Raw genomic sequence first — 23,164 nt, 5'->3', positions numbered from 1 at the left:
CCATATGATAAGACATTGAGCAAAAGGGAACGATCTTAAAATTTATAAAAGGTCAATTGCGCTCTTTGCTCCAAATGTCTTGAATAATTATTGTAGATAATGCTTCCAATATCGTACAGGACATGACCCGGTGTACTCTGCCCAATATAATGTCTTGTCTGTGTTTAATGCCTCCAGTGTAACACAGGACATTCTGACCTGATCTAATACAAGAACTAATAATATAATAACCGCTTTATTAAAAAACAGTTTTTTCATTTTCAAATGCAGACTTTTTCTTACTTTAAGTTTTATTAGCTGGTGATCCTTGCACACGGTATTGATGTATGAATGCTGTACTTCCTTGTAGAATGTTTCTGTGCAAAAAATATGAGTATGGTTCACGTTTACATGTGTATATGATCTACCATTAACCACTTAAGGACCGGAAGGATTTACCCCCTTAAAGACCAGGCCATTTTTTGCGATACGGCACTGCGTTGCTTTAACTGACAATTGTGTGGCCGTGCGACATTGTACACAAACAAAATTGATGTCCTTTTTTCTCTTTCGTTCATTGATGGACACAGCATCTTCATCTTGACCTTAGGGTTATATCGCCCCTTTAGGAGAAGACTAGGCAGAAAGTGTTAAAAGCAGCAACACTTGCACAGTACCGCTCAGGGGGCGGTCCTGCTGGCTATAACCCCTCACACTGCATCCAGCAGCTCAGTTTTTTTCTGCCTAGTGTAGAAGAAGGACCTGGCTCCTGGTGGGACCATTGGTCCTGGGAATAAGCGGTGACAGGCGAGTGTGGGTCAGCATGGTGTCGGAAGCCGACGCTTCTTCCCCAGACATCCCTGTTATTGCAACTGGTTCCCCTGCACCTGCTGTGCCTATGGACGCTCTGTTGGCGATCCTGGAGTCCTTTGTTGCCAGGGTGGAAGTGGCGTGTGGGCGCAAGGGGGACAAAAAATGCCCCCTCCCCCCCACCTTCTTCTGGGGAAAGCTCCGATTCAGACTCAGGTCTGACGTATTAGAGGACCAGGACCATTCGGACAGTGAGGATGACTCCGTGTCTGGGTCAGCGCAGGAAAAGGCGCTTGTAGGAGCACTTATTACAGCGGTGTGGGATACCCTAAAGATGGAGGATACGGTGGGGGGCGTCTACAGAGGTGTCGGTCCCTTTCGGGTCCCACAAGCTGGCCCGCACGGCTAAGGTGTTTCCTTACCCTTACCCAACTTATTTTTATAAGTTTATTTACAAGGAGTGGAGAAAACTGCAGCGGGCCTTTTCAGTCCTGAAACGCATGACGGTGTGTTACCCCTTTGAGGAGAATTTCCTGAAGAAATGGACATCTCCTCCGATTGTTGACCCCCCCGGTATCCAGGTTAAATAAGGTAACCACAATTCGGTGGAAGGGACTCCTGCTTTCAAGGACCCTGCCGACAGAAGGGCTGAGGCGGTAGCCCGGTCCATGTTTATGGTGGTGAGGTCAGCATTGCGTCTAGTGTTAGCCATGGCCCTGGTGTCACAGTCACATACTGAATGGGCAAAATTGTTGCACCATGAATTGGAGAAGCAAAAGGCTTCTCCAGTCTGTGTGGAGCTGATGGACCAGTTGGTGCAGGGCCTTAAGTATTTCTGTGATGCGGCCTTAGATATGGCCCCCTTGCTCTCTAGAGCCTCTGTATCAGCAGTAGTGCTACGTCACCTGATTTGGCTGTAATGCTGGTCTGTGGACCACGCATCTAAAAAAAGCACTGGCGGACTTGCCCTTCCAGGGAGAGAGGCTATTTGGTGCCTCACTGGATGACATTATTAAGAATGTTACTGGGGGTGAGAGTACGTTGCTCCCACAGTCCAGAAAAGGGAAGGAGCCACGTCGTAGGCCAGTGGATCTGCGAACTGGTTTCATCAGGATACAAGAGTTTCTTTCTTGCCCGCCAAACAGATTTTTTCCCTCCAACCTTCATCTTCTTCCGGCTTGTCATACTTGCATGTCCCCATATGCATCAAGCATTAGAGGTTTCTGCGATTTATTTTTTTATTTTTTTTTGCTGTCCGGGATGAGTGCTACCAATTTGTAGCTCTGCCTTTTGGCCTGGCGTTGGCACCGAGGGTCTTTACCAAGGTGCTAGCCCCAATTTTGCTTTGCTAAGGCAGCGAGAGATCGCAATCCTGGGTTACCTGGATGACCTCCCTTCTGAGAGTAGCTTCCGCCTCAGAATTAAAGGAGGATGTGGCAATCACTATGCAAACTCTTGGTTGGGTACTGAACCTACGGAAGTCATGTTGATGCCGACTCCTCAACTCCTGGAGTACATGGGCCTGCTTCTGGACTCCTCAGAGGCGAGACTCTTTCTCCCTTCAGACAAGCTGCAGACTCTTCAAGCTGAGGTGAAGTTGTTGGTGTCCCGCAGGTGGTCGATGCTGCCATTTTTCAATGCGAGTCCTGGGTCTCAAGATAGCCACTTTCGAGGCGGTACCGTATGCTCAATTCCACACTCGAGTCTTGCAAAAGGAGATCCTGTCCAAATGGTACAAATCTCTGTTGTCCCTGGATTGTCAGATTCCGCTAGTCAGGGATACCCTGCTCTGGTGGCTGAGATCGCTGGCCCTTCGGTCCCGGAAGTCATTCCTTCCTCTTCATTTGGACGGTGATCACAGCCTGACCAGTTGGGGGGGGGGAGTTTGGGGTGTACAGTCGCTGGACCCAGGAAGAATCCCACCTGCCGATCAACGTGCTGTAACTTCGGGCAATCAGGCGGTGCCTCTCCACATTGTCACAGAGGCTGCAGGGGCGTCCGGTCAGGATCCAGTCGGACAACGCCACGGCGGTGGCGTATGTCAACCATCAAGAAGGAACAAGGAGCTTGGCTGCAGCACTGGAGGTGGCTCACATCCTGCAGTGGGCAGAGTGGCATGTGCCGGCTCTGTCGGCTGTGTACATTCCAGGCATAGAAAACTGGCAAGCAGACTACCTAAGTCGTCAGATGCTGGACCAAGGGGAATGGTTGTTACATCCGGATGTATTTCGGCTCCTTTCCCTAAGGTGGGGCACGCCAGATGTGGACCTCCTGGCTTTTCGACTCAATCAAAAGGTATAGAGGTTTGTGGCCAGATCAAAGGATCCCTGGGCGGACATGTTGGGGGCTCCATGGGGGCATTATCGGATTACTTATATTTATCAAACTTCTACCATGTCTGCTTTGCAGAGTGGAGGCCAAGGGGATTCCGGTAATTCTGATTGCCCCAGATTGGCCTCGGCGTCCGTGGTATGCCGACATAGTACGAATGGTGGCGGATGTTCCTTGGCGTCTGCCAATGCGAGAGGACCTTCTGTCGCAAGGTCCAATACTTCATCCTGCTTTATCATCACAGGCTTTAACGGCATAGCGGTTGAAAGCCAGGTGCGAGGTCCGTCGGATTCGGTAATATCCACTATGCTGAGGGCACGGAAGTCATCTTCTCTGAATATTTATCGTACGTGGAAGGCCTACATCTCCATGTGTGAGGAGATGGGGTGACATCCGCACACTTACCGTATATACTCGAGTATAAGCCGAGATTTTCAGCCCCTTTTTTTAGGCTGAAAGTGCCCCCCTCGGCTTATACTCGAGTCACCGCCGTCTGCCTACCCGATCAGCGTGTCGTGCAGACAGACGGCGGCCATTCCACTATTCAAAAGCCGCGCCTCCCTGTCTGTGATAGGCGGAACACTCAATTTCCCAGCAGTCAGTGGTCCGCCTATCACGGACATCCACTCATCCTCGTACTACGGGCGAGGATGAGAGGATGTCCATGATAGGCGGAACACTGACTGCTGGGAAATTGAGTGTTCCGCCTATCACAGACGGAGGCGCCGGTTTTGAACAGTGGAATGGCCACCGTCTGTCACAGACGAGGAGGAGAGGTGCGGTGATCCTGGCATGGCCGCCGTATGTTTTTTAAACATGCAGATCGGTGCAAAATGGCACACAGAGGCTGCAGAAGGACACAGAGGCTGCAGAAGGACAAAGAGGCATACACAGGACACAGGTAGGCTGCGATGGACACAGGGATGGACACAGGGAGGTATACAGCTGCAGATGGGCATTGTTGACCCTCTTTTCCACTCTTAAGCTGTAACAGTAGCTGCTGCATGTCTCACCCTCGGCTTATACACGAGTCAATAAGTTTTCCCATTTTTTTTGTGGTAAATTAGGGGCCTCGGCTTATATTCGGATCGACCTATACTCGAATATATACGGTATTCGATTTCCAGGATCCTGCTGTTTTTGCAGCAAGGAGTGGATCAGAAACTTGCTTTAAGCACCATCAAGGGGCAGATATCGGCTTTGGCTGTCTTTTTTTTTTTTTTCAGCGACCCTTGGCGACTCATTCATTCGGGAGCATGTTTGTTCAGGGGGTTTGACATGTGGCCCCTCCGTTACGACCACCGCTACCTCCGTGGGATTTGAGTCTGGTGCTCTCGGTGTTTCAGAAACCGCCGTTTGAAAATATTAGGGAGATCCCCTTATTGACGCTCTCTCAGAAAGTAGTCTTTCTAGTGGCTATTACATCTGCCAGGAGGGATTCTGAGTTGGCGGCCTTGTCTTGAAAGTCTCCCTACTTGATCCTCCACAAGGTTAAAGCGGTGCTGCGTCCACAGCCTTCGTTTCTGCCAAAGGTTGTTTCAGCCTTTCATCTAAATGAGGACATTGTGCTTCCGTCCTTATGTCCTCAGCTGTCACACCTCAAAGCCCACGTACACACGGTCTGAGATTTTGCCAACCAAATCCGTCGGATTTTGTCTGTCGGATTTAGTCCGATGGACTGTGTCCAAAACTGTTGCATACACACGGTCGGGCCAAGTTGTCTGATTTAGCGGTTGCCAAGAACGCAGTGACGTAATTTCGTTACGATGGGACTACATTCAGGCTAGTAGCCAATAGCTTTGATGTAGGAATTTGCTCTGAGCATGCGTGGCACTTGGTCCGATCAAAATTCGCTACACATGATCGGATTAGGTCCGACCGGCCCAGTTAGTCGGGAAATATTTCCAACATGTTGGAAAATTGGGTCCGACGGAGATTCGGACGGAATCAGCCCGATGCATACCACACACAGTCGGATTATCTGACGACACGGTCCGATAAGACGCATTCCGACGGATTCTCCGACCGTGTGTACGCGACAAAAGAGGTGTCTTTGCATTCCTTGGACGTGGTCCAGGCTCTGCGAGTGTGTCTGTCTGCTACGGCTCCTTTTCGGAGGTTGGACTCGCTGTTTGTATCGGTGGCTGGTCCGAAGAAGGGACTGGCGGTCTCATCGGCCACAATAAAAAGATAAATAAAAAAAAATTGTCATTTGAAAAAAAAAATACAACAAAAAAATTTGCTTTTAAGAGGTATGAGCGGAAGTTTCATAGTTAGTAAGGTTGAATAAAGGCACCAGTCCATCCAGTTCAACCTGAGTGAGTGTCTACCCCTATCCCTGTACATTGCACACTCACATTGGTCCCTACCCTCAAGGAGATCACAATCTAAGGTCCCTTGTTATATACTAGGGCCAATTTTGGACAGAAGCCAATTAACCTACTTGCATGTCTTTGGAGTGTTGGAAGGAAACCGGAGTATGTACATGAGCCGGTCGGTAAGTGGTTAAACTTGCATTCACACCTGAGCAGAGCGTATTTCTTGTTATTTTGAAGCATTTTTTTTTTCAGCTGTATTACAGGCATTTTACAGGCATTTTACACATGTATCAAGCTTCAGGAGTTTGGACTGGACAAGGGGAGGAGAGCAGGTTTATAGGTGGAGAGGAAATCTTTAGTTGTAAAAACTTACAGATTGTGCTTTCTCATTCAAGTCTATGGGATCAAAAACACCTGAATATGCTAAAAAAACAAAACCTTTTTTTTGAGCTTGTCAAACCCAATTTCATTTCAAGCCGCATCAGCATTATGGTTGCCCTTAAAGGGTCAGTTGTATCTGTAAGACTAGATGTCCAGAGAACCCTACCCTCTTCTTATATCAGAAGTCACCCTCCCTTACATCACACTGCACCTCCTTGCCTTGCACTAGGGGTGGAGCTGGGAAGCAGGAAAGTGCAGGATCTGGAGGAGAACCAGAGGAGGGCTGGAGTCAGCTGCTAGAGCCTGCTAAATCCTGAGACCAGAGGAGATGGAGACAAGGGGGTGCTGTGGTTGCACAAAGAGGTGAAGGATCTGTAGGAGGAGTTCTGTCCTACTCTCTGCTGCCCACTGCTGAGATGTGGAGGGGGGAAGCAGGGCAGAGACGAGCCTCTCTGCAGCTTCACAGAGAAGCACAGGATCTGGAGGAGGAGTTCTGTCCTCTCCACTGCTGAGACAAGGTGGGGGCAGAAACTAGGGCATTGCCACAGCTGCAAGTGAGGGTCAAGGGCCATATAAAATGGCCTGGAGGGCTGTATTTGGCCTGCGGACCCTGTGTTTGATACATGTGGAGTAGAGTATAAGGTAAGTGAGTGTATAAATGTGAACAGGGACAGTTAGAAAGTATGGTATTCTGCATAGTCAGGCATAGGGAAGCGAGCATAAAAATGCTCAAGTGTGAGTGGGGACTGAAGACTGAACTACACTATCAGAACCATATTTTTATGTGACAGCTGATATTAGGATCCTGAAAGCCTTAGACTCCATAGAGCATAACGTTTTTTTATCCTTTAGAGCTTCTTCAGTCTACTTTCCGGTCCATTAGTCTGCAGATGATCTGTACACATAAGTGCACTCATTACTATACTAAGTTTAAAAACATTTCTCGTTGAGAGGGACCTCAGCTTTGCAAAGTAAAATATTCAATGGGCTTTTTCATCAGAAAGAGCAAAAAAATCATTTTTTTTTCTGTACCAATAATACTGTCTGATCACGTCTGTTCAGTTTACAGCTGAAGACTTCCATGGATGATGGGGCTCGGCAGACACAATGGGACCTGATTCAGTATGTTCGGCTCACTTATTCAGCCTAGCTAGATGCAAGCCATATTTCATTGTTCAGAGCAGAAATTACCGCTCGTGGGCTCTGCCAAATAATATCAGGATGTGTGCAGTTGCTTAGGAAATAATGGAAAATGTACTGAGGTCCAAATCTGAAAGATTTAAAGTGTACCTGTTACCCATGGAGTCATTTTGCAGTGCAGGGCTGATACTCCAGATAACTCACCTAGGCAACCTAGGAATTGATTTGGCTCAAAAGTTGACATCCATTTCACTAGGAACGTTGATCTTAGACAAGCGTGGTTATAAAAGTAGTTCAATGTGGATTGATTGAAGAGAACTAGTGAGGGAAGGGGGAAAAGACAGACAGAGCAGAAGAGGAACAGAAATGGGGGGGGTGGGAGACAGGAATAATTTTCTAGGGGGGTCTTTTTTCCAGTGACCCCACCAATGTAGGGCATTTTTCCTAATGCACACTAGCACCTGCGCCTTTATTTTGAAGTCTGGGCTAACCAAAAATGGCCGCGGACACATGGCCACTAATCGGAGTACTCCTCCTACTATATAAACCGCATGGTGTAGCAAGATGGCGCCGCACCAGATGACGTCCCAGTGACAAAACGATTAGGGCGGAGCTACCAGCGTCTTCCGGCTTCAAGCTGTGGAACGCAAACCTTTTTCAAAGCTCTGTATTACTATACTAAATCTGAGTACGTTTTCACTTTTTATAAACAAATTACCCTTTAAATGTGGTCACAAATGTTTTAAACACAGGCACTGTGATTCGCATATTTATGGTATTGTTTGCATCATTTTTGTATGTTGATTTTATGAGTCATATGGAGATTTTTTAAACAGTGATACACCAGATTGTTGAACCAGAGCATAGGTCATTTGCATATTGGGATCACACTTTATATGTTTTTAGGCTTTGTTTTTTATACGAATCGCTCTGAGGCCATTTGAATAGTGAAATATCAGATTGTTGTACCAGGACACAAGTTATTTATGCATTGGTCCCAGCAGGGATACCTTTGTGTTTACATATTTAGGGGTGTAAGGCATTTCGCCCTAGAACAGCGCCACTCCTACCCTCTTTCCTTTACACACTTACCTTATACATTTCCACTTAGGTGGATGTATCGGTAGAGGCAGCAGTTCTCTTTCTTCTCAAATCTTGAGAGCAGGACTTCGAAAATCTTTTAACATTTTTCCTACCACTGACGTAGGCAACATTTTCCTTCCAGTGACACCACCAACACAGGGGATTTTTTTTTATTTATTTTTTTAAGTGACAACAAATTGATATTTTTCCAGTGACACCATTAACACAGGGAAACGTTTTCCTATCAGTGACACCACCGACACAGGGGCATTTTTTTCCTTCCAGTGACCCCACCACTACAATGGATTTTTTCCTTCCAGTGACACCACCGACACGGTGGCAATTTTTCCTTCCTATGACGCCACCAGCACAAGGGAATTTTCCTTCCAGTGACCCCACCAGCACAGGTGCATGTTTTTCTTCTAGTGACACCACCAAGTCAGGAATATTTTTCTTTCCAATAACACCACCAACCCATGGGCATTCTATTCCTTCCAGTGTCACCATTAATACAGGGGATATTTATTCTTCCAGTGATACCGTTGACATGTGGGAATTTTTGTTTCTTTCCCTGGACAAGGGTATTTTTTATTTACCCCAATCCAGGGGCATTTTTTCCCTTGCCTCTACGAGCTTCTTAATTTGCTATAGGACAGCATGCCCACTGCTATTAAAGTAGAACTAAAAGAAAAAACTTTTTTTTTGGTTGTGGAGGTGGAGAAAGTAAGGGTTATAACGTCTCACTTTTTATTTTTTTGCCATCACCCATGCAATGTGATTCAGGTGCTGGAGAAAAAAAAGGGTCCTGCACCATTGTGGTGTGGGTGGGATGAGATTCCAGCCATACAAAATGTTTGGCTGAAATTGCACTGCACAGACAACACATGTGATGTGCACAGGAATGCAGCGATTACAGTGTGAATCACATTTGGAGTTTTCCCACGCATAAGTGTGAACCCAGCCTAATCCAAAAAATGAACTTGTATTTTATTGTTAGGTCTGTTCAGTAATTGCAAAAATAATACCTGTTGATCATGTCAGAAATTGTCCCTTGTTTTGTGCACGCTTTTTTATTATCTCAGAGAGATTAACTAGCCCTCCTTTTTTGGGACTACAGAATAATTAATGCCTGTGTTGTAGAGATGAGGAGAGTGAAAGTGGTTGAGTAGATTAGTGAAAGGAATTGTGCACCTGGACAACCACCCTGGTGTATGCAGGCAGACCACTGGCACCCATGGATCCTTGAGAGACGACATGAGACACGGGAGACGAGCTGGAGTGTGTTGATAAGATCTCTGTCTTTATTGAATACAACAGTAGTATATATACCAGTAAAAATACATGTCTAAGGGTTATTCAAACTTTACACTCAGTTATGTCTTATCAAGAGTTAGGCTGCTGACTAGATAACAAGAAATAGCTGATGGCTTGCTGACACAGATTCAGCTTAACCACAATATCTCATAGGGTGTGGTTCTATGAAAACTGCTACTCAAGCTGACCATGGCAAAACTCACACACACACACACACACACACAAAAAAGTTAATTTCTACTTTATGTAAAATGGAGGGGAATCTAAAATGGAGTCAGTTGTTTATACATTCTATTACAATCCCCTCTTAAGTCATGAACATGACTTACATTCTCTCCACAGTAACATAATTAGCTTTCTTATCATAGTACATGCTAAGGTAGGCTTTATTAGCAGCAGCGCGGTCAGGAGTTCGGGTAGCTCTAGCAATGATGCACATTACAAGTTTGAAACATGCATATAAAAATAATAGAAAAAGCAAAATCATTATAATAGTCTTAGCAATGAGATAGAGCTGCATGATTCTGGGAAAAATGAGAATCGCAATTCTTTTGCTTAAAATGAACATCACGATTCTCTCATGATTCTCAAAAAACTGTTTTATTTGAAAAATGTACACTCTCTGAGAACATTAGGTTATCAAACCAAATGGCAATAAAATAAGCCATACAGAAAAGGGAGATCATCACTATAACACTGGATAACACATGATGAAACATGATTTTGCATGTAGTGGCCACATCCCTGGATTGTATAGAACCATACAAAGGACTGTTCCCCCTTGGATGGGACTTTTAAGGCCACAAACACTGAAGTGCATTAGAAATTTGTTTTATTTTACATAAAGATAGATCACTCACATAATGATCAATGGTTAAAAAGCATAATTTGTTTTGCTTTGTTTGTCACATGTATTATACCATATCTAGTGGTTTATGCCTTTAACCGTTGATCATTGTGTTGTGATCTATCTTTTTATATAAAAATAAATACATTTTCTAACACACTTCAGTGTTTGTGGCCTTAAAAGTCCCATCCAAGGGGGATTTGGGAACAGTCCTTTTTTCTAAAATAATCCATAATACTCTGGCATCAATCAAACAAACAATATGTGAAATAAAGAAATTACAATTACTTCAAAAAACATTCAGGTAACGGATCATCTTCACTGTCAGTGTTGCCTAAGAACAGATAAGAGTGTAAATTCAAGGACAAGCGTTTGGATTGTTGTTGCTGTGAGCCTGATGTTGGAACTGGTGGACCCTTCACTTTGTGCAGCTTTGAAAAAGCTACCCAAGATTCAGGTTGTGAATGTATTGTAGTGGCCACATCCCTGGATTGTATAGAACAAAGGACTGTTCCTTCCCCTTTGGCCTTTGGATGGGACTTTTTATATCAATAAAATTTTTATTAAAGTATATAAAAGATATACAGGTTTTTTCCATAGACAGAGTATAAACAGTGCTTCTTAACAAATAAACAACATTTGTTCACGCTCAAACGGCCTAGACGGCCATATTTGATCTATCTGATACAGTTCAAATCTTGGTGGAACTTTAATCAGGGTAGAGTAATATAATAATATTACCCCCGCCATCAATGCTTATATAATGGAAGAACTGGGAGTCCCCCAACCCCCCACCCCAACTGGGAACACACTGTGTAGGGCCAAGAGGACCTCCCACCTCTCCGATTGCTATTAGCGTTTTATTGGTTGTGGAAGACCTTGTCACTGATAACCTTCAGTATCTTCAACTTTGTATTGAATGTGGGGACAAATACAGTATAATTTGAACCAAATTCAATATAGATTTGCAAAAGCAAGAGATAAGAAAAAGAGAAATTAAAATAAAAGTACACAGTCTTTTGTGTCCGTTGTTGGTATTTAATTCACATCTATTACTCAAGTAGTCAAAAGCCCTTTTAGGGATGTTGCTCTGGTCTGTACCAGTTAGTCCACGGTTTCAATTGTGTTTGTGCCCTCGGATATTTGCCTTGGGATGAGGCAAATAGAATTTCATAGGTAGCATGAATATTAGTGGTAGCCAATATTTCTCCCAGATCAGGGGGATTATGATCCCTCCAATGTCTCATGATCACCAGCCTAGTGCTCAGTAAGATGTGGGTAGCTATTACTCTTGCTCTTTTGGGTAGTGTATCTAAGTCAAGTGAGAGAATGGCCATACCAGGATGTTTTGGTATTTGTATCTGTAATATGTTCTCAATCGTATAGAACACTTCATCCCAGAGTGTTTGAATGCTAGTGCATTCCCACAAAGTGTGAAAGAGCGTGCCTACACATCCGCACTGCCTCCAACACAGCGGGGATGTTTGGTTATCGAACTTGGACACTCTGTACGAGGTTAAATACCACCTCAGGAGTATTTTTTGTGTTAGTTCCCATAAGTTGATACACATGGTGGCAGAGTACGTGAATTGAAGTGCCTGTTGCCATTTGTCTGATGAGTACTGGGATCCCCAATTCCGTTCCCAGGCCATAATATTAGAGCTTTTGGTAAACGATAATTTACCGTTTAATGAGTTGTAGAACAGGGAAATTCTTTTAATGTTGGTGGTTGTATTATTTAAGTAGAGGAAGATCCTCCACGGTAGCTGAATCGAGATAGGGGAGTTATCCTTGAGAAAGTGTTGTATTTGGGTATACCTATAGAGGTCAGAGTCTTTAAGGTCAAATTCGATTTGTAGCGACCTGAACGTTTTCATAGAGGGTCCTATGATTAGTTCTGCGATACTCTTAATCCCCTTCCTGACCCAATGCGTCACCTGAAGATCAGGTATGATCTCCCATAGGCATGCAAGAGGTAACTGAATTGAGGACAAGGGAGTGTTAGTGCGAGGGGTATCAAGTAAGAGTTTCCAGGCCTGTAAGGACGCACAGATTGCTGGGGCTAGGGACACATCAGGCATCCGTTTAATAGTACTAGCCATTAAGTAGTTAAATGTGTTGGCGCCTGAAAGCTGAAATTCCTCCAGCTCCTGCCATTTCGTTCTGGGTGAATTTGGAAACCACAATCTCAGTTGCGCAAGAACCGAGGCCATGTAGTAATCTTTAATCAGTACATTAACCACTCCTCCAGCTCTTCTTACCGCTATTGACTTCTTAAAGGCCCACCTTGCTTTCTTTCCTTTCCATAAGAATTTATTAATTATAGATTGCATTTTGATAAAGTATGAGTTGGGGATCGGGATGGGTAATGCTCTGAATAGATAGATGATCTGCGGTAAGATCACCATTTTAAACTCTGCTAGACGCCCCCACCAAAGCAGGTCAGCTTTCGCTAGATCCTGAAGTTTCAACGGCAGAGAATTGAGAAAAGGCGTATAGTTGGCCGAGAAGAGTTCTCTAGTTGAAGCAGTCAGGAAGATCCCTAGGTATTTGACCCTATCTTTGCTCCAGGCATATGGAAACCGTGAACTGAGCTCTCTCTGTAAACCTGGTGATATGCCCATTCCCAGTACATAAGATTTGCTTTCATTCACCTTATAATAAGATATTGTATTAAACATTTGTAGGACTGCATGTATCGAAGCCAGGGAAGTTTCAGGGTTCATAAGCATTAGAATAATATCGTCTGCAAAGAGGCTGATGACCTGTTCAGATTTATGGGTATGGAAGCCAGTAATGTTAGGATGCCCTCTAATAAGGGTGGCCAAGGGCTCCAATATGAGGTTAAAAATTAATGGGGAAAGCGGGCACCCCTGACGGGTGCCATTAGAAATTTGGAACGGCTTGGAGAGAATGCCCGAGGTGTACACTCGGGCAGACGGTGTAGAGTATAGGGCCAATATTGCCTGTAGCATAAATCCCTGAAAGCCATATCGCCGCAGGACCATCTCCATGTAGCCCCAATGTACCTGGTCGAAAGCCTTCTCCGCGTCCAATGCCAGCAGCAGAGAAGGCCTCCTCTCGGCCCCAGCCAGATGAACAATGTTTATCAGTCGCCTGGTGGCGTCCGAAGTTTGACACCCCCTAGTGAAACCAGTCTGGTCTGGGTCTATTAGAAGTGGTAGAACGTCTAACAGGCGGTTTGCTATCAGTTTAGCGTATAATTTCAGATCAGTGTTCAACAAGGAGATAGGTCTAAAATTTGCAGGTGTATTTGGGTCTTTCCCTGGCTTCGGCAATGTCACGATTAAGGCTTCGAGCATTTCAGGGGGAAGGACGAAGAGGCAGCGGCATCGGTGAACATTTTACCCAGATAAGGTGCTAAGATATCTTTTAAAAATACGGTAATATTCCCCCACAAAGCCATCCGGGCCTAGGGATTTGTTAATTGGAAGTGTATCAATTGCTTCACTTAGTTCTTCAGTAGTAAACGGTGCTTTCAGGGATGCTATTTGTTGTGGTGTTAGTGTTGGTAGCGAGATTTTCAGTAAAAAGTCATTGATCATGTCGGTGGTAGGTTGTGGTATATCTCTGTCTTCTTTAAGGTTATAGAGGGTGCTGTAGTAGTGGCTAAATGTGTCTGCTATGTATTGTGGATGTTGCATTTTCAGTTTAGTGGTGTGGTGCAAGAGCAATGGGATTTTGGTTTTGTCTCTATGCCCTTTAATTTGGTGTGCTAACAGTTTCCCTGCTCTATTTCCATGTGCGTAGTATTTCATTTTAAGTCGTTTGGTATGTTTCTCAAAATCCTCCAATAAGAGTGTTCTGAGATCACATCTTAGTTGGGTTAACATCTTAGAATTGGAGGGGGATGGTTGGTGTTTATTTTTCAATTCTAGGTCATTAATTTTAGATGTGATGTCATGGATCTTTTTCTGCCGCTGCCTTCTCGCCCTCGCCCCCATTTGGATAAGAATTCCCCCTCATATACGCCTTGTGGGAGTTTCACAAGGTGAACTGATTGCACACCGATGGTTCATTTAAGGCAAAAAATTCTTTCAAAAATGTCTCCATGCGCAGCCTACACTCCGGTTGTTGCATAAGAAAATAATTAGCTCTCCAGACCGGGGTGGAGCCCACCATGGAGGTGTCAGTCACTGAAAATTTTATAGAAGCGTGGTCAGACCACGTGATATCATTAATATCAGAAGAGATGATCCTAGACAGAGTCCTTTGGTCTACCAAGAACAAGTCGATCCTGGAGTAAGTTCGATGTGTCGCCGAGAAGAACGTGTAGTCCCTTCCTTCAGGGTGTAGACAACGCCACACATCGAACAACTCCTCCCCATGAAGTGTTTCAAGTAAGGATAAACTTGTGCGGGTCGTCCTTGCTGTGGAGTCCACCGTGGGGTCAGGCACCACATTAAAGTCGCCACACATTATCAAGAGACCCCTTCCAATACTGTGGATCCTTTTCATGAGCTTATGGAAGAAACAAAGCTGTCGTGAATTAGGGGCGTACACGTTGACAATAGTATACGTTATTTAGTCTAATCTGGCAGAGGTATGCACTCAAAACAATTGATATGCTCACCTCTACTCCCAGCGCTCAAAGGGTGCAGTCAACTTACTCCCACCTGGGGATGGTTCTTAATACTTAGCTGCCATTATAAAATAAAACTTATCATGCATAAAAAACAAAAGAATTGGTTAACCTGAGGATTCAAATATAACCACTAACAGCGCTGATACCACATCTCCATATACAACAAACAATTTGTCTATGTTAAGCATGTAGTACTTTTTTAAAAAACCAGCAAGTCTTTTATCAAAATTGGTGTCCAAACACCAAGTATTAAAGAACCAGCAAGACTTTTGTCAGGAATTATTGTCCATACACCAAGAGATCACACTCTATTCCTCATCAATGAGTGCAGTCCTTCATATTCATATTCATACAATCTTCTCAGATATCTGGGTGTGTATGGGTATGGTCCTACACCTTCACCATGTGCTGTTCCACCTCCGTGAATATGTATATAGATGGCTGCTTACCAGATTCCAATCACTTTAGAGCCTGTCTCCACTATGTGGTACTCCTCTGTCTGGTTCTGTGTGTCCCGCTGATTGCTCTCACATTGGTAGTAGACATGCAAAAGATTCAAGGGGTCTCATATAGTGTGATACCTTTTATTTAGGATTGAAAAAATTCCTTTCCCCCCCTTACATAATATGCTTACATTTAAAACAACTTAAAACCAGCGTATAACATATGTGGTGTAAGTGCTGCTGCACGATCGTCTCACCGGTAGGCTGCAGATCTCATCCAACACAGTCTCCGTGTGTGGACCCGGGTCCTTGTCGGCTAACACTCACCCTCTTGCTCGTGTGATCACCGAAAAAAGTACTACATGCTTAACATAGACAAATTGTTTGTTGTATATGGAGATGTGGTATCAGCGCTGTTAGTGGTTATATTTGAATCCTCAGGTTAACCAATTCTTTTGTTTTTTAGTATACGTTATTTGGTTAATGTCACAAATGAGTATGTGGAATCGACCATTGGGGGCCTTGTGTTCCTCTTGTAAAGTAAATGCAACAGTGTCCCGAATCGCAGTCAGCACCCCTCTAGTTTTGGATGTGGAGTTAGCTGTAAAAACATGTGGATATTGCCTATTACTGCATGGTGGAGCCGAAGCTTTGCAAAAGTGGGTTTCCTGGACGCACAGGACGTCACTCCTGTTCTGTAAGGCTTCAGCCCATAGAGATTTCCGTTTCACCGGGTGGTTGAGGCCATTAACATTAACCGATAAAAAGTTTTATAGCCATAGGAGCAATAGTGTGCGATGAGGATGTTGGCGTATTTTTCTCAGTGTGAGCGGCATAACACATACCCGTTCCAAAAAAGGTAAATGTGCCCCTGCCACAAGAAAATGGGATTTTTATATACAGCTTACCTGTAAAATCCTTTTCTTGAGAGTACATCACGGGACACGGGAGCTTCATTACATAGTGGGTTATATAGGCACCTCTGGTGATTGGACACTGGTTGACCCCAATTAAGGAGAATTCCTCCCCTATATAACCCCTCCCATCTGGGAGGCACCTCAGTTTTGTAGCAAAGCAATAAGAAACCACGTAAAACCCAAGAGGGGCGGGAGCCCTGTGTCCCGTGATGTACTCTCAAGAAAAGGATTTTACAGGTAAGCTGTATATAAAAATCCCATTTTCTTGATCATACATCACGGGACACAGGAGCTTCATTACATAGTGGGATGTCCCATAGCAATGCTCAGATTGAGGGGAGGGAGACACAGATCATAAATATAGGCCGCCAGGGACCGGAGGACCTAAACTGCAGCCTGCAGTACACTGCGCCTGAAGGCGATATCCTCTTGCCCTCTGACATCCACCTGATAGAATCTGGTGAATGTGTGGACTGATGACCAAGTCACAGCTTTACAGATCTGAGCCAGGGAGGCCTGGTGATGCACTGCCCAAGAAGCACTAACAGCCCTAGTAGAGTGCGCTTTCACCCGAAAAGGAGGAATCTTCCCCTTTAAACCATAGGCCTGAGAGATAACTTGCCTGATCCATCTTGAGAGAGTGGATTTTGACGCCGCCTGGCCCTTTCTAGGGCCTTCCGACAGAATAAATAAACAATCAGTTTTTCTTATCTGAGTAGTTGCTTGAAGATAAATACTGATTGCTCTAACCACATCTAAAGTGTGTAAAGATTCTTCTTCTGTGGATTGAGGGTCCGGAAAAAAGGATGGTAGGATTACATCCTGATTCAAATGGAAACCCGAAACCACCTTAGGCAGAAAGGACCTGTTGGGACGCATGACCACCCGGTCCTTATGGATAATTAAATACGGCTCCTTACTGGAAAGAGCTGCCAACTCTGATACTCTTCTAGCCGTAGATATGGCTACTAAGAAGACCAGCTTTTTAGTCAGGAGAGCTAAAGAAGCCAGGTGTAAAGGTTCAAATGGTTGCCCCTGTAAGGCCGAGAGAACCAAATTCAGATCCCATGGGCATACCGGAGGTTTAACTGGCGGTTTTGTCCGCATAGCCCCCTGGATAAAAGCCCGTACTAGGGAATGTGATGCAAGCGGTTTTTGAAAAAATACCGACAGGGCCGAAATCTGCACTTTGATAGTGCTTATGGCCAAATTCATTTCCAGGCCTGACTGGAGAAAGGCCAAGATTCTGTTAATGACATACTTTCTAGGATGCCATTTCCTGAGTTCACACCAGGAAACATATATCCTCCAGATCTTGTAATAAACAAGTCTGGAGGCCGGCTTTCTGGCATTGACCAGAGTAGAAAGGACTGGCCCGGAAAGGCCACGGTCTCTCAGAATGTGGGTCTCAGCAGCCAGACCATCAAATTCAGACTGCGTAAAGCAGGATGGTAGATTGGACCCTGTGAGAGCAGATCTGGCCGGAGAGGGAGGGTCCATGGCCTGCCTACTGCCAACTTCATGATTTCTGCATACCATGGTCGCCTGGGCCAAGCCGAGGCCACCAAGAGGACCGACTTTGTCTCCCTCTTGACCTTTCCCAGGAACCGCGACAGAAGCGGGCTCGGAGGAAAAGCATAGATCAGATTGTACTGATCCCAGGGAACTGTCAGAGCATCTGACCCCTGAGCAAGTGCATCTCTTGTCCTTGACACAAACTTGTCCAGCTTCCTGTTGAACCTGGAAGCAAACAGATCTACGTCTGGAGTACCCCACTTGTGACATATGTTCTGAAACACGTCGGGGTGCAGAGCCCATTCTCCTGGGCACAACTGCTGGTGGCTGAGAAAATCCGCCTGCCAATTCTCCACTCCTGGGATGAAGACTGCAGAAAGACACGGAACATGCTTTTCTGCCCAGACAAGTATGCGATTTACCTCTTTTTGGGCCACCAGACTTCTGGTACCGCCCTGGTGATTGATATAAGCCACTGCGGTGGCATTGTCGGACTGAACCCGAACTGGGAAACCTCAGTAAGACCACTCCATGAGTGCCATGTAAACTGCCCGGATCTCTAAGATATTTATGGGCAGTAGATTCTCGGTCGCAGACCATTTCCCCTGCGAGCATGTTTCCTCCAATACAGCTCCCCAGCCTGTCAGGCTGGCATCTGTTGTGATAATCTTCCATGAGAAAGGAAGAAAGGTTTTGCCCTTCAGCAAATTCTTGGTTTGAAACCACCAGACAAGACTCTTGCGTGTCCCTGGGGATAGACGCATAGGAAGATCCAGAGATTGGGGCTTCCTGTTCCAAGCCGCAAGGATGCATCCTTGTAAAGGCCTTGAATGGAACTGGGCGAATGGGACGGCCTCGAAGGAGGCGACCATCTTCCCTAACAGTCTCATGCACAACCGAATGGAGGAGGATCTTCTGCCCAGAATCAGGCGCACCAGATCCCCAATGGCCAAGGCTTTTAGCCTTGGAAGAAACACCCTGCCCTGAGCGGTGTCGATGATCATACCTAGGTATTCCAACCTGGTAGTCGGTTGTAGGGACGACTTTTCTAGGTTTATAATCCAACCTAGGCGTTCTAGGTTTTCTAGCGTTTTGGTGACGCTGCGACTTAGGAACGCTGCAGTTTTCTCCATGAGAAGCAAGTCGTCTAGATAAGCCATGACGGCTATGCCCTGAGCTCTTAAGTTTGCTAAGAGAGGGTCTAGAATCTTTGTGAAGACTCGAGGGGCTGTAGCAAGCCCGAACGGCAAGGCCACAAATTGAAAATGGCGCCGCTCTACCGCGAACCTTAGGAATTTTTGGTGTGCGGGAAAAATTGGCACATGGAGATATGCATCCTTGATATCTATTGATGCCATGAATTCTCCTCCTTGCAGGGAGGAGACCACAGTGCGGATTGACTGCATTCAGAAGGACCGGATGTGTAAAAACCGGTTCAGGTCTTTCAGATCCAAGATAGGTCTGACACTTCCACTTGGTTTTGGAACGGTGAAGAGATTTGAGTAAAACCCCGAACCCTGATCTTTCGGGTTCACTTCTACTATCACACCCTGGGATAGTAACTGATCTAAGGCCAGAAATAGCGGTTTTTGCTTTACTGGATCCCTGGGGATCCTTGACCTTAGGAAATGAGAAGGTGGAATCTCCTGAAACTCTAGCTTGTAGCCCAGAGATACTGAAGAGATCACCCACTTGTCCTGGATCTCTTCCCGCCAGGCGCCTGCAAACTGCAGGAGCCTTCCCCCCACTCTGCCGAGCGGGGGCGCCCCTTCACAAGGAAGTTTTTGGGCTCTGCTTGGCAGGCTTTCGCCCCCAAGTCTTTTTCTGTCCCTGGGCTTGGCCTTGAGCCTTTCTGGTAGAGGAGGACTGAGAAGGCCGTCGCCACTGTTTAGAGCTTGATGCTTTGGGAGAGAGAGCACGCCTGAATGAAGGACGCTTGCTCTTTTTGACTGAAAGGAGAGTAGATTTTCCTCCTGAAATATTTTGGACGAACTTATCTAGTTCTTCTCCAAACAAACGCTCCCCTTTAAACGGGAACCCAGTCAAATGCTTCTTGCATGACAGCTCAGCTGCCCAATTCTTTAGCCATAGGGCCCTTCGCATGTGAACCAACATGAGAGACAAACGTGATGCTTGTTGGACGGAATCCAAAATCGCATCAATTATGAAACACAGAATGTGAGGCAATTCTGTATAATTTTCTACTTCCTCACTGGGAAGGAGCCCAAGCATCTGTTTAACCTGTTCCTTGAGGAACTGACACAACCCCACGGCTGCGACTGTAGGTTGCACCACAGTGCCAGCCATGGAAAAGGAGGCTTTTAATAAGGTTTCCAGCTTTTTATCAGTTGAATCCTTGAATACCTGCGCATTATCCAAAGGACAAGTTAGGTTCTTATTCACACAAGAAACAGCCGCATCAACAGATGGGACCCCCCACTTCTTGGTGAAACTTTCCTCCACAGGATAATGCATAGAAAACCTTTTAGGAGGAGCAAACAGTTTATCTGGATGTCCCCAATCCTCATACATCAATTTATCCATTAAAGGATGAATTGGGAAGGAATAGGCAGTCTGTGGGGCTTTCCTGACTCCCAGGGAAGAGACAGAGGACGTAGCGACTTCAGCAGCAGGCATTCTGAATGTGGTACGCACCAATTCAGTATAATACTGCACCTGTTTTCTGAGTGCCTGGGAGGAGGGGACTATCTCCTCTTCCTCTGACTCATCCGACTGCTCATGATCCCTATCCAAAGATAGGGATCCCTCCTCATTTTCAGAAGAATCATCTGAGAGAGGGAAATCAGCAGAGGGAGGGGATCTACCCCTTTTCCTGCTATCTTTTAGGGAAGCAGAAATAAAATTCATGATTCTCCCTTCAAAACCCTCCAATGTAGCCCTAAGGGAGTCCTCAGTGACATAAACCGGGGCTGCGACATTAGGAGAGGCTGCAAAACCCGACAGGGGCACTGACTCGTCTTGAGAGGCTGGCTCCAGTCTTGCAGGGGGGGATGGTAATTTACAGGCACTTTTGGAACCCCTGGACCTAGGCGGTGATTTACTAGTGCCCTTCTTACCTCCCCCTGAGACCCTCTTACGAGGAGACATAGTACTAGGCTACAAAGCAGAGGTACTAGTACAAGTGCAATCACTGTTGTGCTTAAAGTCTCACAATAATATATATGCTTAAATTGCACAACCTGATGCTGAGTAGGTGTCTAGGTTTGCCTGGATCCAATCCCCACGGATGCTTACTGCCCACAGCTCCTGTGTCTCCAATTACAGCCCCCTGACGCTCTGGGCTTTTAAAACTGGCGCCTGCGCAGTACAGCGCCGTGCACACTGACGTGCACGGCTCGCAACCACACCCCCCCCCTCCATTAGGCCGGGAGCGCGCGCGTGCACGAGGACCACGGAATCCAGGGGGGGAAGGAGAACCCAAAAACGGAGCAGCGTGGGACCCCTGAAGTGTTTACCTTATTTGTGGCAGGGACTGCAATGAAGACGTGAGTTAGCTGGAGAATCAGGCTTTCACTGAGCATGTGTATTGAAAAGGCATGTAAGTATGCATCAGGCTGCTCTTACTCCCTCTAGTGGTGGAAACCAGGTAAGACATACAACTACTCACAATGAAGAAATCCATTAATATAATTAAATATACAGGATAATTTCCCTTACCTGTCCCCGCCGCAGGAATTGCTGAACCAGACAAATTCCAGCCTTCACCCATCACGGCGGGTATTGTTAGCCAACCTTCAGGTATATCTGGGGTTCCTTCTCGGAAGAACCTCCCACCTGGGCCATGTAGAAAGCTCTGCCAGAAACTTTCGTGCGCTCTGTATAAACAGTACACCAAGTCTGGTTTTCCCAGAGCCCAGTCTTCCAATGGAGAGGACTTACAGGCAAAACCTCGCTTCTTCGGCTGACGAGGCCCGGGTACCATACCATCTTGGGAGTCAAATATCGGCCCGAGGTATGGATCCGGATTATTGTAGCCCTTAGGCCCTCGCAGGGACCTTCATAGAGCTAAAGTATTACGTGACCATCACCATAGACACTGGCGAAAAAACTGAGGTGCCTCCCAGATGGGAGGGGTTATATAGGGGAGGAATTCTCCTTAATTGGGGTCAACCAGTGTACAATCACCAGAGGTGCCTATATAACCCACTATGTAATGAAGCTCCTGTGTCCCGTGATGTATGATCAAGAAAATCAAATTTTCTTACTGTGAGTGCAGGTCTAGTCCGAGAGGCAGGGTGTTGATTCCATCCCATAACGTCATAGGATCTTGTGGGAGAGAGATCTCGCGGCAGATCGTGTTCGACTGTGACACCAGACTGTGTGAGGGCAAAGGAAATAAAAGACAAATGAAACAGATAAAAATATAAAAGGTTGAACAAAAGCAGAGGCGTACTTGCCGATGGGTAATACCGTGAACGTGTAACTGTAGAACAAGGAGCCATCAGCGGAGCGACACCTAAGTGGTTCTAAGGGGTATATACCCAGGTGCAGCTATACGCTGCTCAAGTAGGCTGGGGGTAAGTTCAAGCCTATTATTTGGTCCGGGGACTCGTAAGTGGACAAGTTGAAGTTCTCATGACCCAAAGGGAGCTAAACTGATAGCTAATGGTGGGACCTGGCGTTCCTCTGCATAACAGTTTTCCAGTCTTGGATATGTTCCAGTTTGCTGGAGGTGGTGACAGTGTTGTCGGCCGGTTCAGGAATGATTTGCCATCAGTGCTTTCGTTATAGTGTTCAAGTTCCTATGCTTTTGCAGGGTATGTTGAGATAAGTCAGCGTAGAATTGTAGATCCTTGTATTGGGGTAGAAGTTGATCACGGTTGCGCATTATTGACATCAATTGCTCTTTTATGTGAAAAAAGTGCAAGCGTAAGATCACATCCCTGGGGATGTTTTCTGAAAGATGAGAAGGTTTGGGCAAACGGTGTATTCTGTCAATAGTAAACTCTATATCGGGTGCTTCAGGCAGGAGGGAGGTAAACAGGGCTTTGGCATAGGATCTCCGGTCTAAAGGTGTGACCGATTCGGGGATCCCCCGTATTTTGAGGTTGTTCCTCCTGGATCTGTCTTTAATGTCCGCTAATTTACTTTTCACCCATGCTGAGTCTCCTTCTCGCTCTTCATTAGCATCCACCAAGTCATTAATGGTGGATGCATACTCCCCCATCTTCCTATCAATATGATCCACCCTGTGCTCCACTGCTCTCACCTCCCCTCTTAGCTTATGCATACAGTTCATCATGTCTGATTGCAGAGTGCTTCTCAGAGAGACAAGCATATCTTTGAGGACCGTGTCCAGCACAGGCTGATTCATCGTGGGAAATTTAGTGATGGATTCCGGGAGTTCCCTAGTGTCCTCCCCCGAATCTGATACAGGGATCATGGCTGGGCTAAATCCAGCGCCATCATCCTCATCTTAGCCTTAACCGGGCTTCCGGAGGGAGAGTGTGGAGGTGGGG

At 45.8% G+C, this 23,164-nt stretch overlaps 1 protein-coding gene across 2 annotated transcripts in view; it reads left to right on the top strand.

Moving 5' to 3' along the window:
• Positions 1 to 23,164, top strand: part of RUNDC3B (RUN domain containing 3B) — a 355,495-nt gene that overhangs the window by 35,872 nt on the left and 296,459 nt on the right. The window lies entirely within an intron of this gene.

The sequence above is a fragment of the Lithobates pipiens genome, unplaced genomic scaffold, assembly GCF_037356315.1.
Source record: "Lithobates pipiens isolate NorthernLeopardFrog02 unplaced genomic scaffold, aLitPip1_a1.2 Scaffold_19, whole genome shotgun sequence".
NCBI classification, from domain to species: Eukaryota; Metazoa; Chordata; class Amphibia; order Anura; family Ranidae; genus Lithobates; species Lithobates pipiens.
The sequence above is the reverse complement of the archived record's forward strand: the minus strand, read 5'-3'. Positions and strand labels throughout refer to the sequence as shown.